The sequence below is a fragment of the Sciurus carolinensis genome, chromosome 16 (genome assembly GCF_902686445.1).
Source record: "Sciurus carolinensis chromosome 16, mSciCar1.2, whole genome shotgun sequence".
NCBI classification, from domain to species: Eukaryota; Metazoa; Chordata; class Mammalia; order Rodentia; family Sciuridae; genus Sciurus; species Sciurus carolinensis.
The window spans coordinates 68,154,841-68,169,696 of NC_062228.1; the positions used below are offsets into that span (position 1 = coordinate 68,154,841).

At 38.9% G+C, this 14,856-nt stretch overlaps 1 pseudogene; it reads left to right on the top strand.

Annotated features, from left to right (window-relative positions):
• Positions 1–636: 636 nt before the first annotated feature.
• Positions 637–10,492, top strand: LOC124967571 (MORC family CW-type zinc finger protein 3-like; annotated as a pseudogene).
• Positions 10,493–14,856: the final 4,364 nt, after the last annotated feature.

Here is a 14,856-nt window from a genome sequence, read left to right on the forward strand (position 1 = left end):
CAAGGAGTAAGGATGCCATGATCAAAGGACAAAGAAATTCATTTGGAGAAACTGTCACAGACCAGTCTGGGAAAACTAGAGCATCAGAGAAAATGAAGATGACTCCAGATTATGGCCCATGAAAGCCATGAATACTTGCATACATGAAAAATGGTTTAGAAAAGGAGTGAAAAATGAGAAATGGGAATGCCTCCCAGGTGGGAGTTCAAAAGGCAGGATCCATAGAGCTAGGTCAACAGTGGTGGCCAAAACACAGCTGGAAGATGGATGTGCATTAGGATACAAGGGTCAAACATGTCCAGAACGCTTACTGAAGGAGAAAATGGTAAGATTACAGTGAAGAACTGTGAAAGAATTAGTGGGAAATGTCGCTGTGATGAGAGATAGGATGTGCATCCCGGTACACTATAAGGACATAATAGTCCACATCTGTGGTTTCCCAGTAAAAGATTTACAACTTCAATCTTCTGGAAACATTAGCACTACAGAGAAAGATTTTTAAAATAACTGGCTTCTCATCTTAAAAAAATAAGAAGACAGGAGCTGGGCTGGGTCCCGCCACGGAAGTGGATGGGACATCGCACCCCGGAGTCGGGTGGCGGCGGAGGCAGGTCCTGGCTTTGTAGCTCGCTCAAGATGGTGGCACAGCCACCCAGTGGGATCTGCCTCAGCACGCTTTGCACGAAGTTTTTACATACTAATTCTACTAGTCATACTTGGCCATGCAGTGCAGTTGCTGAATTAATAGATAATGCTTATGATCCTGATGTGAATGCTAAACAGATATGGATTGACAAAACAGTGCTAAATGACTGTATATGCTTGACATTCACTAATAATGGGAATGGTATGATATCAGATAAGTTACACAAAATGCCAAGAGATGGGAAAACACATCAAGATAGATTTAAAGTAATTTATCCAAGATGATACAGCCAGGAAGGCTTTGACTTCAGTGACAAAGTCACCATGAATGGTCATGTCCCAGTTGGATTGTATGGGAATGGCTTCAAGTCAGGTTCTATGTATTTGGGTAAAGATGCCATTGTTTTTAGCAAAAATGGAGAAACCATGAGTGTGGGCTTCTTGTCTCAGACCTACTTGGAAGTCATAAAAGCAGAACATCTTGTTGTTCCAATAGTGGCATTCAACAAGCACCACGTCAGATGATTAATTTGGCAGATTCAAAAGCCAGCCTTGCTGCAATTCTGGAACATTCTGTTTTCTATGGAACAGAAATTACTGGCAGAACTTGATGCCATTATGGATAAGAAGGGGACAAGGATCATCATTTGGAATCTTAGAAGCTACAAAAATGCAACAGAGTTTTATTTAGAAAAGGATAAACATGATATCAGAATTCCTGAGGATTTAGATAATGCAACGGAAAAGAAAGGGTACAAGAAGTAAGAAAGAATGGACCAAATTGCCCCTGAGAGTGACTATTCCTTGAGGGCTTACTGCAGTATATTATATCTAAAGCCAAGAATGCAGATCATCTAACATGGACAGAAAGTGAAGACACAGCTAGTTTCGAAGAGTCTTGCCTACATCAAACGTGATGTTTATCGACCTAAATTGTTTACTAAAACAGTTAGAATTACTTTTGGATTCAACTGTAGAAATAAAGATCATTATGGCATAATGATGTATCACAGAAATAGACTCATCAAAGCTTATGAAAAAGTCAGATGTCAGCTAAGGGCAAACAACATGGGTGTTGGAGTAGTTGGAATTATAGAATGTAATTTCCTTAAGCCAACTCATAATAAGCAAGATTTTGACTACACTAATAAGTACAGACTTACAATAACAGCACTAGGAGAAAAGCTGAATAATTGCTGGAATGAAATGAAAGTGACAAAAAATTCAGATTATCCTCTAAATTTGCCAGTTGAATATATACAGAAACGTCCTGATCAAACATGGGTTCAATGTGATTCCTGTCTAAAGTGGCAATAATTACCAGATGGGATAGATCAACTTCCAGAAAAATAGTTTTGCTCCAATAACCCTGACCCACAGTTCAGAACCTGTGAAGTTCCAGAGGAACCCGAGGATGAAGATTTGGTACATCCCACTTATGAAAAAACCTACAAGAAGAACAACAAAGAAAAATTCAGAATCAAACAACCAGAAGTGATCCCACAGATTAATACTGAACTCTTTCGGACAACCCCTATTTCAAGTCAGAGCTTTTCTCATATGAGGGAAAACATTCAAAGAGGACATCATTCAGAAGTGACAAATTCCTATCCAACAAGACCTATAAATAATCATCGGGTTTCACCCCAGTCTGAGAGCAACAGCCTAAAACGGAGACTTTCTACTCATTCCACAATTTTGAATGCAAAGAATCGGAGATTAAGTAATCAAGCATTTGAAAATTCAACTCATAAAGATGATGATGATGATGATGAAGATGTGATTATCTTGGAAGAAAACAGTACTCCCGAACCTGCAGTAGATCATGATATTGAAGTTAAACAAGAACAGAGTCACACTGAACAAAGTGGTGTTCACGTTGAGCTTGTGGGCAGTGCTAAATCTTGTGGCCACACTAGTTCAGCAAGCACTGTATCACCCAGGTGTGATCAGGGCACTACTGCAGCCACCCAGACAGAAGCACCAAATGTAGTTGTTAAAAAGGAAGAAATGATCAAACATGAGATAGATGTAAGAAATGATATAGCAATACTGCCCTCCTGTGTAGATGCTGAAGGAAAGATACAGGAAGCCCAGGAAAACTTTGCTAAGGGTGCAGATGATGTTGGCTGCCAGTTACAAGAGCTGAGAAATGAACTACTTTTAGTCACTCAAGAAAAAGGCAATTATAAGAGACAGTGTCATATGTTTACTGACCAAATCAAAGAATTACAACAGAGAATATTAGAAATGAATGACAAATACGTGAAGAAGGAAACTTGCCATCAGTCTACTGAAACTGATAATGTATTTTTACTTGAGAAAATTAATGGCACCTCTGAAAGTCCAGACCATGTGATATGTCAGTATCGGCAAGATTTGGAAGAAATAGAAAGGCTGAAAAAACAGTGTAGTGCTTTGCAACATGTAAAGGCTGAATTTAGTCAGTGTTCTAATAGGGAGAGTAAAAGTGAAATGGATGAAATGGCTATGCAGCGGGGGCGGGCCAAGATGGCGGACTAGAGGGCGGCTGCATTTCACGCTGCTCCAGGACGCAAGATTCAAAAGAGGAGATAGTGAGAGACTTGGGACCAACTCAAAGCTGCTGGGTGAGTCTCTCCTGTTGGGGAGGCGTCCCGGATGGGGCGGTAGCCCCGGAACGCAGGGAATTTGTGAAGTGGAGTTGCTCGGCCAGATGCCCCTCCCCCCACTGAAGCGGTAAACACGGACAACTGGGATCATCGTAGAGGAGGTGGCTCAGCATAGCGCTTGGACTCGAGCAGCCGCTGGGGCTCCGGGTGGCTGCCTGGGGAGGAGCTGCGTGGCGAGCTGTTTGGACCCAGAGTGACCGCTTCCGAACACCTGGGGATTCCCCAGAGGAGGAGGAGAGGCCCGGCGGGTCGCTTGGGTCTAGGAGTGACTGCATCAGAGCCACGGGCGGTTGCCAGAGGAGGAGCTGCGTGGTGAGCTGTTTGAACTCAGAGTGGGCACTCCTGAGCGCCGGGGGACTGCCCGGAGGAAGAGGAGGAGCGCGGCGGGACGCTTGGTCTGGGAGTGACTGCATCAGAACCACAGGCGGTTGCCAGAAGAGGAGCTGCGTGGTAAACTGTTTGAACCCAGAGCGAGCGCTCCTGAGTGCCGGGAGGTTGCCCGGAGGAGGAGGAGGAGCGCGGCGTGTTGCTTGACCTGGGAGTGGCTGCATCAGAGCTGCAGGCGGTTGCCAAAGGAGGAGCTGCATGACGAGCTGTTTGAACTCGGAGCAGCTGCTCCAGAACACTGGTGGCCTGCCTGGAGGAGGAGAGCGGTGGGACGCTTAGCCTGGGAGTGACTGTATCAGAACCACAGGCGGTTGCCAGAGGAGGAGGCAAGTGGTGAGTTGACTGGACTAAAAGCAACCGCTCCTGAACACCGGTGGCCTGCCTGGAGGAGGAGCGTGGTGAGTCACCTGGTCTCGGAGCCACCGTTCCTGAACACCTGGGGGGCGACCCCAAGGAGGAGGAGGAGGAACAGGGCGGGTCACTTGGACTTGGAGTGACTGCCTAGGGCTACGGGTGGTTGGCGGGAGGAGGAGACCCGAAGTGAGTTGTTTGGATTCCTAGTGACTGTGTCGGAAACCGGGCAGCTGTCCGGAGGAGGAGGTGTGTGGCGGGTCTCTGTGTCTCCGAGCTATTGTACGGGGCTCCAGGTGGTGGCTCAGGGGAGGGGCTGCATAGCCAGGCGATTGGTGCAGAGCAGGGTCCCAGGAGCTAGGTGGCTTCTTGCTGGAAGAGCCGCACAGAGACACGCCTAGGGGCGGAGCGAAGTTTCCAGGGCTGCAGGCAGATTCTCTGGGAGAGGCAGCCTAAGGAGACTCGCCTGCGAAGGGTGAGGCTCCCAGGCCCAGGACGTAGGTCCGGGCCCCTGGGATCATTGCAGAAGAAGACAGCCTAGCCCAGGAGGTAGTTGTAGATTGAGGGGAACCTCTAGGAGGGCAACTGACTAGCGAGACATCCCCACCGAGTGACTCTTCCCGGCCGGGGGAGGTTTTCCCACAGGGACGGTAAAGCCAGAGACATAGGCACAAACAGGCCTTGCCTCAGCCCACAGTCTACTTCCCCATTGGATGACCATTGGTCAACAAGTGGAGGCACCTCCGCCCACTAGCAGGGAATATACGCCACCTGAGGGTTACCACACCTAGAGAGGCAGCTTCTTCGTGGAGCTCTGCATTATCAACCTCCTCCAAGACTTCAGGCTACTGAAGGATAAGAGGGGATATACTAGCAATCTTCAGGGACATTATAAGTTGATAGAGGAAATCTGCAATATCTTAATGACCCACTGATCCCTGAACAATATGAGAAAACAAGGGAAGAAAATGCCCCAAACAAATCTAGATGTTACATCAATAAAATCCAACGACAGCATGGCAGAAGAAATGACAGAAAGGGAGTTCAGAATGTACATAATTAAAATGATTAGGGAAGCAAACGATGAGATGAAAGAGCAAATGCAGGCATTGAACGATCACACCAATCGACAGTTAACAGAGCAAATTCAGGAAGCAAAAGATCATTTCAATAAAGAGTTAGAGATATTGAAAAAAATCCAAACAGAAATCCTTGAAATGAAGGAAACAATAAACCAAATTAAGAACTCCATAGAAAGCATAACCAATAGGATAGAACAGCTGGAAGACAGAACTTCAGATATTGAAGACAAAATATTTAACCTCGAAAACAAAGTTGAACAAACAGAGAAGATGGTGAGAAATCATGAACAGAATCTCCAAGAAATATGGGATATCATGAAAAGGCCAAATTTGAGAATTATTGGGATTGAGGAAGGTTTAGAGAAGCAAACCAAAGGAATGAACAATCTATTTGAAGAAATAATATCAGAAAATTTCCCAAATCTGAAGAATGAAATGGAAAATCAAGTCCAAGAGGCTTATAGGACTCCAAATACACAAAATTACAACAGACCCACACCAAGGCACATTATAATGAAAATACCTAACATACAAAATAAAGACAGAATTTTAAAGGCTGTGAGAGAAAAGAACCAAATTACATTCAGGGGGAAGCCAATATGGATATCAGCAGATTTTTCAATCCAGACCCAAAAAGCTAGAAGGGCCTGGAACAACATTTTTCAAGCTCTGAAAGAAAATGGATGCCAACCAAGAATCTTATACCCAGCAAAACTTACCTTCAAATTTGACGATGAAATAAGATCATTCCACGATAAACAAAAGCTAAAAGAATTTACAAAAAGAAAGCCAGCATTACAGAACATTCTCAGCAAAATATTTCATGAGGAAGAGACAAAAAACAAAGAAGCAAATCAGCAAAGGGAGGAATTATCCTAAAGGAACTGTCAAATAAAGGAGGAACCAAGATGTGTCAAAAATTTTAAATATGAACCAAATGACTGGGAATACAAATCATATCTCAATAATAACCCTGAATGATAATGGCCTGAATTCATCAATCAAAAGACACAGACTGGCAGATTGGATTAAAAAGAAAAATCCAACAATATGCTGCCTGCAAGAGACTCATCTCATAGAAAGAGACACCCATAGAATAAAGGTGAAAGGATGGGGAAAAACATACCATGCACATGGACACAGCAAAAAAGCTGGAGTATCCATCCTCATCTCAGATAATGTGGACTTCAAACCAAAACTAGTCAGAAGGGATAAAGAAGGACATTACATGCTGCTTAAGGGAAGCATAAATCAGCAAGACATAACAATCATAAATATCTATGCCCCGAACATTGGCTCATCCACGTACGTCAAACAAATCCTTCTCAATTCCAGAAATCAAATAGACCACAACACAATAATACTAGGCGATTTTAACACACCTCTCTCACCACTGGATAGATCGTCCAAACAAAAATTGAATAAAGAAACTATAGATCTCAACAACACAATCAGCAATTTAGACTTAACGGACATATATAGAATATACCATCCAACAAAGAATGAATACACTTTCTTCTCAGCAGTACATGGATCCTTCTCTAAAATAGACCATATTTTATGCCACAAAGCTACTGTTAGTAAATACAAGAAGATAGAGATACTACCTTGTACTCTATCAGATCATAATGGATTGAAATTAGAAATAAATGACAGAATAAAAAACAGAAACTTCTCCAATACCTGGAGACTAAATAATACACTATTATATGATGAATTGATAACAGAAGACATCAGGAGGGAAATAAAAAAATTCTTAGAAGTAAACGAGAACAAAGACACATCATATCAAAATCTCTGGGACACTATGAAAGCAGTACTTAGAGGAAGATTTATTTCATGGGGTGCATTCAAAAAAAGAAGTAGAAATCAACAAATAAACGACTTAACACTACAGCTCAAAGCACTAGAAAAAGAAGAGCAGACCAATACCAAAAGTAGTAGAAGACAGGAAATAGTGAAAATCAGAGCCGAAATCAACGAAATCGAAACAAAAGAAACAATCGGAAAAATTAACAAAATAAATAGTTGGTTCTTTGAAAAAATAAATAAAATTGATAAACCCTTAGCCACACTAACAAAGAGAAAGAGGGAGAAAACTCAAATTACTAAAATTCGGAATGAACAGGGAAACATCACAACAGACACGAGTGAAATACAAAACATAATTAGAAGCTATTTCGAAAATCTATACTCCAACAAAACAGAAAACCTCGAAGATATCAACAAATTTCTAGAGACATATGAACTACCTAAACTGAACGAGGAGGACATACACAACTTAAATAAACCAATTTCAAGCAATGAAATAGAAGAGGTCATCAAAAGCCTACCAACAAAGAAAAGTCCAGGACCAGATGGGTTCTCAGCCGAGTTCTACAAAACCTTTAAAGAAGAGCTCATTCCAATACTCCTCAAACTATTCCATGAAATAGAAGAGGAGGGAACCCTACCAAACTCGTTCTATGAAGCCAATATCACCCTGATACCTAAACCAGACAGAGACACATCGAGGAAAGAAAATTTCAGACCAATATACTTAATGAACATCGACGCAAAAATTCTCAACAAAATTTTAGCAAATCGCATACAAATATGTATTAAAAAGATAGTGCACCACGATCAACTGGGTTTTATCCCAGGGATGCAAGGTTGGTTCAACATTCGGAAATCAATAAATGTCATTCACCATATCAACAGACTTAAAGTTAAGAATCACATGATTATTTCAATAGATGCAGAAAAAGCATTTGATAAAATACAGCATTCCTTCATGCTCAAAACACTAGAAAAAATTGGGGTAGTGGGAACATTCCTAAACATTATAAAGGCCATCTACGCTAAGCCCATGGCTAATATCATTCTAAATGGTGAAAAACTGAAAGCATTCCCCCTAAAAACTGGAACAAGGCAGGGATGCCCTCTTTCACCGCTTCTATTCAACATCATCCTTGAGACTCTAGCCAGAGCAATCAGACAAACCAAAGAAATTAAAGGGATATGAATAGGAAAAGAAGAACTCAAACTATCCCTGTTCGCTGATGACATGATTATATATTTAGAGGAACCTGGAAATTCCACCAGAAAACTTTTAGAACTCATAAGTGAATTCAGTAAAGTAGCAGGTTACAAGATCAATGCTCATAAATCCAATGCATTTTTATACATAAGTGATGAATCTTCAGAAAGAGAAATTAGGAAAACTACCCCATTCACAATAGCATCGAAAAAAATAAAATAATTGGGAATCAATCTCACAAAAGAGGTGAAAGACCTCTACAATGAGAACTACAGAACACTAAAGAAAGAAATTCAAGAAAACCTTAGAAGATGGAAAGATCTCCCATGTTCCTGGATAGGCAGAATTAATATCGTCAAAATGGCTATACTACCTAAAGTGCTATACAGATTCAATGCAATTCCAATTAAAATCCCAATGATGTACCTTGCAGAAATAGAGCAAGCAATTATGAAATTCATCTGGAAGAATAAAAAACCTAGAATAGCTAAAGCAATCCTCAGTAGCAAGAGCGAAGCAGGGGGTATTGCAATACCAGATCTTCAACTCTACTACAAAGCAATAGTAACAAAAACGGCATGGTATTGGTACCAAAATAGACAGGTAGATCAATGGTACAGAATAGAGGACATGGACACAAACCCAAATAAATACAATTTTCTCATACTAGACAAAGGTTCCAACAATATGCAATGGAGAAAAGATAGTCTCTTCAACAAATGGTGCTGGGAAAACTGGAAAACTATATGCAATAGAATGAAATTAAACCCCTATCTCTCACCCTACACAAAACTCAACTCAAAATGGATCAAGGACCTCGGAATCAGACCAGAGACCCTGCATCTTATAGAAGAAAAAGTAGGTCCAAATCTTCAACTTGTTGGCTTAGGATCAGATTTCCTTAACAGGACTCCCATAGCACAAGAAATAAAAGCAAGAATCAACAACTGGGATAGATTCAAACTAAAAATCTTTCTCTCAGCAAAGGAAACTATCAGAAATGTGAAGAGAGAGCCTACAGAGTGGGAGAATATCTTTGCCAACCATACCTCAGATAGAGCGCTAATTTCCAGAATCTATAAAGAACTCAAAAAACTCTACACGAAGAATACAAATAATCCAATCAACAAATGGGCTAAAGAAATGAACAGACACTTCACAGAAGAAGATGTACAAGTAATCACCAGATATATGAAAAAATGTTCAACATCCTAGTAATAAGGGAAATGCAAATCAAAACTACCCTAAGATTTCATCTCACCCCAATTAGAATGGCGATTATCAAGAATACAAGCAACAATAGGTGTTGGCGAGGATGTGGTGAAAAAGGAACACTCATACATTGCTGGTGGGGTTGCAAATTAGTGCAGCCATTCTGGAAAGCAGTGTGGAGATTCCTCAGAAAGCTTGGAATGGAAACACCATTTGACCCAGCTATCCCACTCCTTGGCCTATACCCAAAGGACTTAAAATCAGCATACTACAGAGATACAGCCACATCAATGTTCATTGCTGCTCAATTCACCATAGCCAGATTGTGGAACCAACCTAGATGCCCTTCAGTTGATGAATGGATAAAGAAACTGTGGCATATTTATACAATGGAATATTACTCCGCAATGAAGAATGATAAAATTATGGCATTTGTAGGCAAATGGTTGAAATTGGAGAATATCATGCTAAGTGAGATAAGCCAATCTCAAAAAACTAAAGGACGAATGATCTCGCTGATAAGCGGATGAGGACATATAATGGGGGGTGGGACGGGCTAGCATTAGGTTTAGGGTTAGGTTTAGAGTTAGGCTAAGGAGAGTGGTAAGAATGAAGGAAAGAAGGACTGTGTAGAGGGAAAAGAGGGGTGGGAGGGGTGGGAGGGGTGGGAGGGGTGGGGGGGAGGGGAAAAATAAAATAAACATCATTACCCTATGTAAACGTAAAAAAATAAAAAAAATAAATAAATAAATAAAAAAAAAGAAATGGCTATGCAGCTTGACAGTGTGTTTAGACAACTGGACAAATGCAGTTTTGAGAGGGACCAGTACAAAAGTGAGGTTGAATTATTAGAAATGGAAAAATCACAGATTCGTTCTCAGTGTGAAGAACTCAAACTGAAATGGTTAAAATCTGCAAGTCCTGTGAGAGGAACAGATGTTTCAACTTCAAGTAATATTGAGGAGTCTGTAAATTACACAGATGGGGAAAGCCTCAAACTTCGATCTCTTCAAGTTAATGTAGGACAGCTGCTGGCCATGATTGTACCTGATCTTGATCTTCAGCAAGTGAATTATGATGTTGATGTAGTTGATGAGATTTTAGGGCAAGCTGTTGAACAAATGAGTGAAATCAGTAGTACTTAAAGTATGTATCATGAATTAATAAAATACTTGCTCAGTTCTTTGGATTGTATGGCTTTCAAAATATAAACATTTTCATTCTATAATTTCAATAGGTAACAGACTGAAGAACCATTATTATACTGTATTCTATGCATTGAATATTCAATATTCAATTCTATGCACACAATATCTGTGTGGCCACAGATATTGTGGGCACAGTTCCATCTTTTGAAATACCTGTGAATTATTGGTATTGAGCAGCTGAGTAGCTAACTTATGACTTTGTGTTGAATGTAAATATTTGAATGTAAATATTAGGCCCATACATATTTTTTTATTCTCCTAAAATATGTGATTTTCACCAACAGCTTTTCAGTTTGACCCCAAGCTTTGTGCAATTTTTTCTGGTTGCCAAACATGTATTTTTCTTGGAATTGAGGGCTGTACCATGGTATAAATGAAAATGCTACTACCTTTGATTTTCTTATAAAGGAGTTTAAATAATTTTTAAATAATGTAAATGCACTCCTGATTACAATCTGGTTACAAGGGAATGAATATTAGTGTTTCTTTTCTATAAATTCCTATCTCCTGACACATTATTCATGAAAATGTGATGAGCAAAAACTGACTCCCTCTGTCAGGGTTTTTCTTGTGTTGAGATTGCCAATCATGATTAAAAACAAAGTGTTTTTATAGAACAAAAAACAACCTTTAGTATAAAGTATTGAAAATATTAAATAACCACCAAGTTTACTTTTGAAGTCCACTTTCAGCTGTGTAGTCAGTATGGAGTGGGCACAATTATTATTTAATATTTCTTTTTGTGAAATTTCCTATACAGCCTTTTGTAAGATTATTGCAGGTTAATATGAGTTGAGGAAGACAATCTTTCTCGACAATTCTGCAGACCTTTTATTATATTACAAATCTAAGTGTTTTGTATCCTGGAGTTAAGGACAAACTTCCCTAGGATTATAGTATTACATGCCATAAAATATGCTTTATTGGTTCCATGTTTTGGGCAATCTTAAAGAGATGGCTTTTTATTAAGTGCATATCTATGTACATATAATAAAAAATCATATTTTCAACAATTAAGATAGGCATTATTTTTTCCAAAGTATCATTACTATTTATTTTTACTTTTGTTTCTGAAAATTCAATACATATTCATTTTGTATGTATGCTTAATTACATGTATCTCATATAATATTGGATTTCTATTGTATTATTTCCTTCTTTTCCTTCTGAAAAGAGCAAATAAATGAAGATTGTTTTTATTTGCTTGATAAAGTAAATGAAAGTGTATTTTTGGTATGGAACTGGTTTTCTGTCTCAATTGTAACTGCCCAAATTTTTAAAATATATTGTAATAAAATACATGATCTCTAACTCTTCAAAAAAAAATATAAGAAGACAAGACCAAGGTACCCAATGGAAGGCTGAGCAACTGTTTATCAGAGAAATACACAGAGACATGGAAACTAAATGCAGGTCTTTGGTCCTGCGCAGAGAAAATGCCAAGGATGAATTGGGAGCAGTGGTTTCCAGGCATCACACACGGTTTACATAAAGATTCACACCCATATAAAAATTTCTGATTTATGATAATACTGTCATTATATAAGAACCTACATTCTTTGGAATTGTGCACTGAGGTACTTATGGGTATACTCCCATGTTATACTCAAATTATTCAGCAAAATATTTTATGTATATACAAACTGTTGATTGTGTGCACACAGATGTTCACACATACATGTATATAGTACCTGTGTAGAGATGGAAGGGAAACGGAAAGAATAAGTAAGTGAATGAAGCAAAAGTTAAACAATTGCTTTTCAAGTTTGCAAGTATATCCTTTTCTGTTTTGCAAATTTTCTGTAAAATTAAAATGACATCAAGAAACTAAAATACAAGAATTAGTTGATTCATTTCACTGCTTATTAGAAAAATGAGACATATCACATGGTCATTTAAATTAGTAAAAACAATTAGGGGATAGTAGGAACATTCCTCAACAGTGTAGAGGCTATCTATGCTATGCCTACAGTCAAAAACCTGAAAGCATTACCCCAAAACTCTGGAGCAAGGCAGGGATGCCCTCTTTTGCCACCTCTATTCAACATTGTTCTTGAAATTCTAGTCACAGCAATTAGACAGACCAAAGAAATTAAAGGGATATGAATAGGAAAAGATAAACTCAAATTATCCCTATTTCCTGATGACTTCATTCTATATTTAGAGGAACCAAAAAATTCCAACAGAAAACTTCTAGAACTCATAAATCAATTCAGTAAGGTAGCAGGATATAAAATCAATGCTCATAAATCTAATGCATTTCTACGCGTAAGTGATTAATCCTCTGAAAGAGAATTTAGGAAAACTACCCATTCACAATAGCCTCAAAAAACATAAAATACGTGGGAATCAATCTAACAAAAGAGGTGAATAAACTCTACAATGAGAACTACAGAACACTAAAGAAAGAAATTAAAGACAACCTTAGAAGGTGAAAAATATCCCATGTTCTTGGATAGGCAGAATTAATATTGTCAAAATCGCCATACTACCCAAGGTGCTATACAAATTCAATGCAATTCCAATTAAAATCCCAATGACCTAACTCATATAAATAGAGCAATCTATCATAAAATTCATTTGGAAAAATAATAGAGCCAGAATAGTTAGAGCAGTCCTTAGCAAGAAGAATGAAACAGGGCGTATTGCAATACCAGAATTCCAACTATACTACAGAGCAATAGTAACAAAAACAGCATGGTATTGGCACCAAAATAGACAGGTAGATCAATGGCAGACAACAAAGGACACAGAGACAAACCCAAATAAATAGTTTTTGCATAGTAGACAAAGGTTCCAAAAACATACAATGGAGACAATATGACCTGCTCAACAAATGATGCTGGGAAAACTGGAAATCCATATGCAGCACAATGAAACTAAACCCCTATCTCTCACCCTCTACAAAACTCAACTCACAATGGATCAAGGGCCTTGGATTCAGACCACAGACCCTCCACCTTTATTGAAGAAAAAGTAGGTCCAAATCTTCATCATGTCGGCTTAGGATCAGACTTCCTCAACATGACCCCCAAAGCACAAGAAATAAAAGCAGGAATCAATAATTGGGATAGAATCAAAGTAAAAAGCTTTTTCTCAGCAAAGGAAACTATCACCAATGTGAAGGAGAGCATACAGAGTGGGAGAAAATCTTTGACACTCATACTTCAGATAGAGCACTAATCTCCAGAATATATAAAGAACTCAAAAAACTCTACACCAAGAATACAAATAACCCAATCAACAAATGGGCTAAGTAAATGAGCACACACGTCACAGGAGAAGATCTACAAGGAATGAACAGATATATGAAAAAATGTTCAACATCTCTAGTAATAAGAGAAATGCAAATGAAAACCACCTTAAGATTTCATCTCAGCCCAATTAGAATGGCGATTATCAAGAACACAAGCAATAATAGGTGTTGGCGAGAATGTGGGGAAAAAGGCAAATTCATATATTGCTGGTGGGTTTGCATATTACTGCAGCCACTCTGGAAAGCAATGTGGAGATTCTTTAGAAAATGTGGAATAGACCCACCATTTGACACAGCTATCCCACCTCTTTATTTATATCCAAACCACTTAAAATCAGCATACTACAGTGATGAAGCCACATCAATGTTCATACCTGCTCAATTCACAATAGCTAGAATGTGGAACAAATCTAGATGCCCTTCAATTGATGAATGGATTAACAAAGTGTGGTATATATACACAATGGAATATTACTCAGCCATAAAGAATAATAAAATTATGGCATTTGCAGGCAAATGGATGAAGTTGGAGAATATCATGCTAAGAGAGATATGCCAATCCCAAAAGTCCAAAGGCCAAATGATCTCTCTGATAAGTGGATGATGATACATAATGCATTGTGGTAGGGAAGAAAGAATGGTGGAAGGATGCATTGTATAGAGAAAAGAGGAGTGGGAGTGTGGGGTAACGGGAAAAATAGCAGGTTGGGGCAAACATCTTTACTCTATGTACATGTATTATTACACAAATATTATGACTCTACTTCAGGAACAACCCGAGAAATTAGTTTTACTTCATTTGTTTACAGTGAATCAAACTAAATAATCTATTTTTAAAAGAAGAAAACAGAAAAATGATCCCAGTAATTGGAATCTGGAGATTTGGTTTCAAGTCTTCAATAAATCACATGATCTCTTTAAAAAATTGATATATTATCACCCATTCTACATAAATTAAAAAGAATCCAGAAATACAGGTGATCTTCCTTAAACTTCTAAAATGTATCAAGCAAAATGTGAAAAGGAACACAAAAACATACTTAAG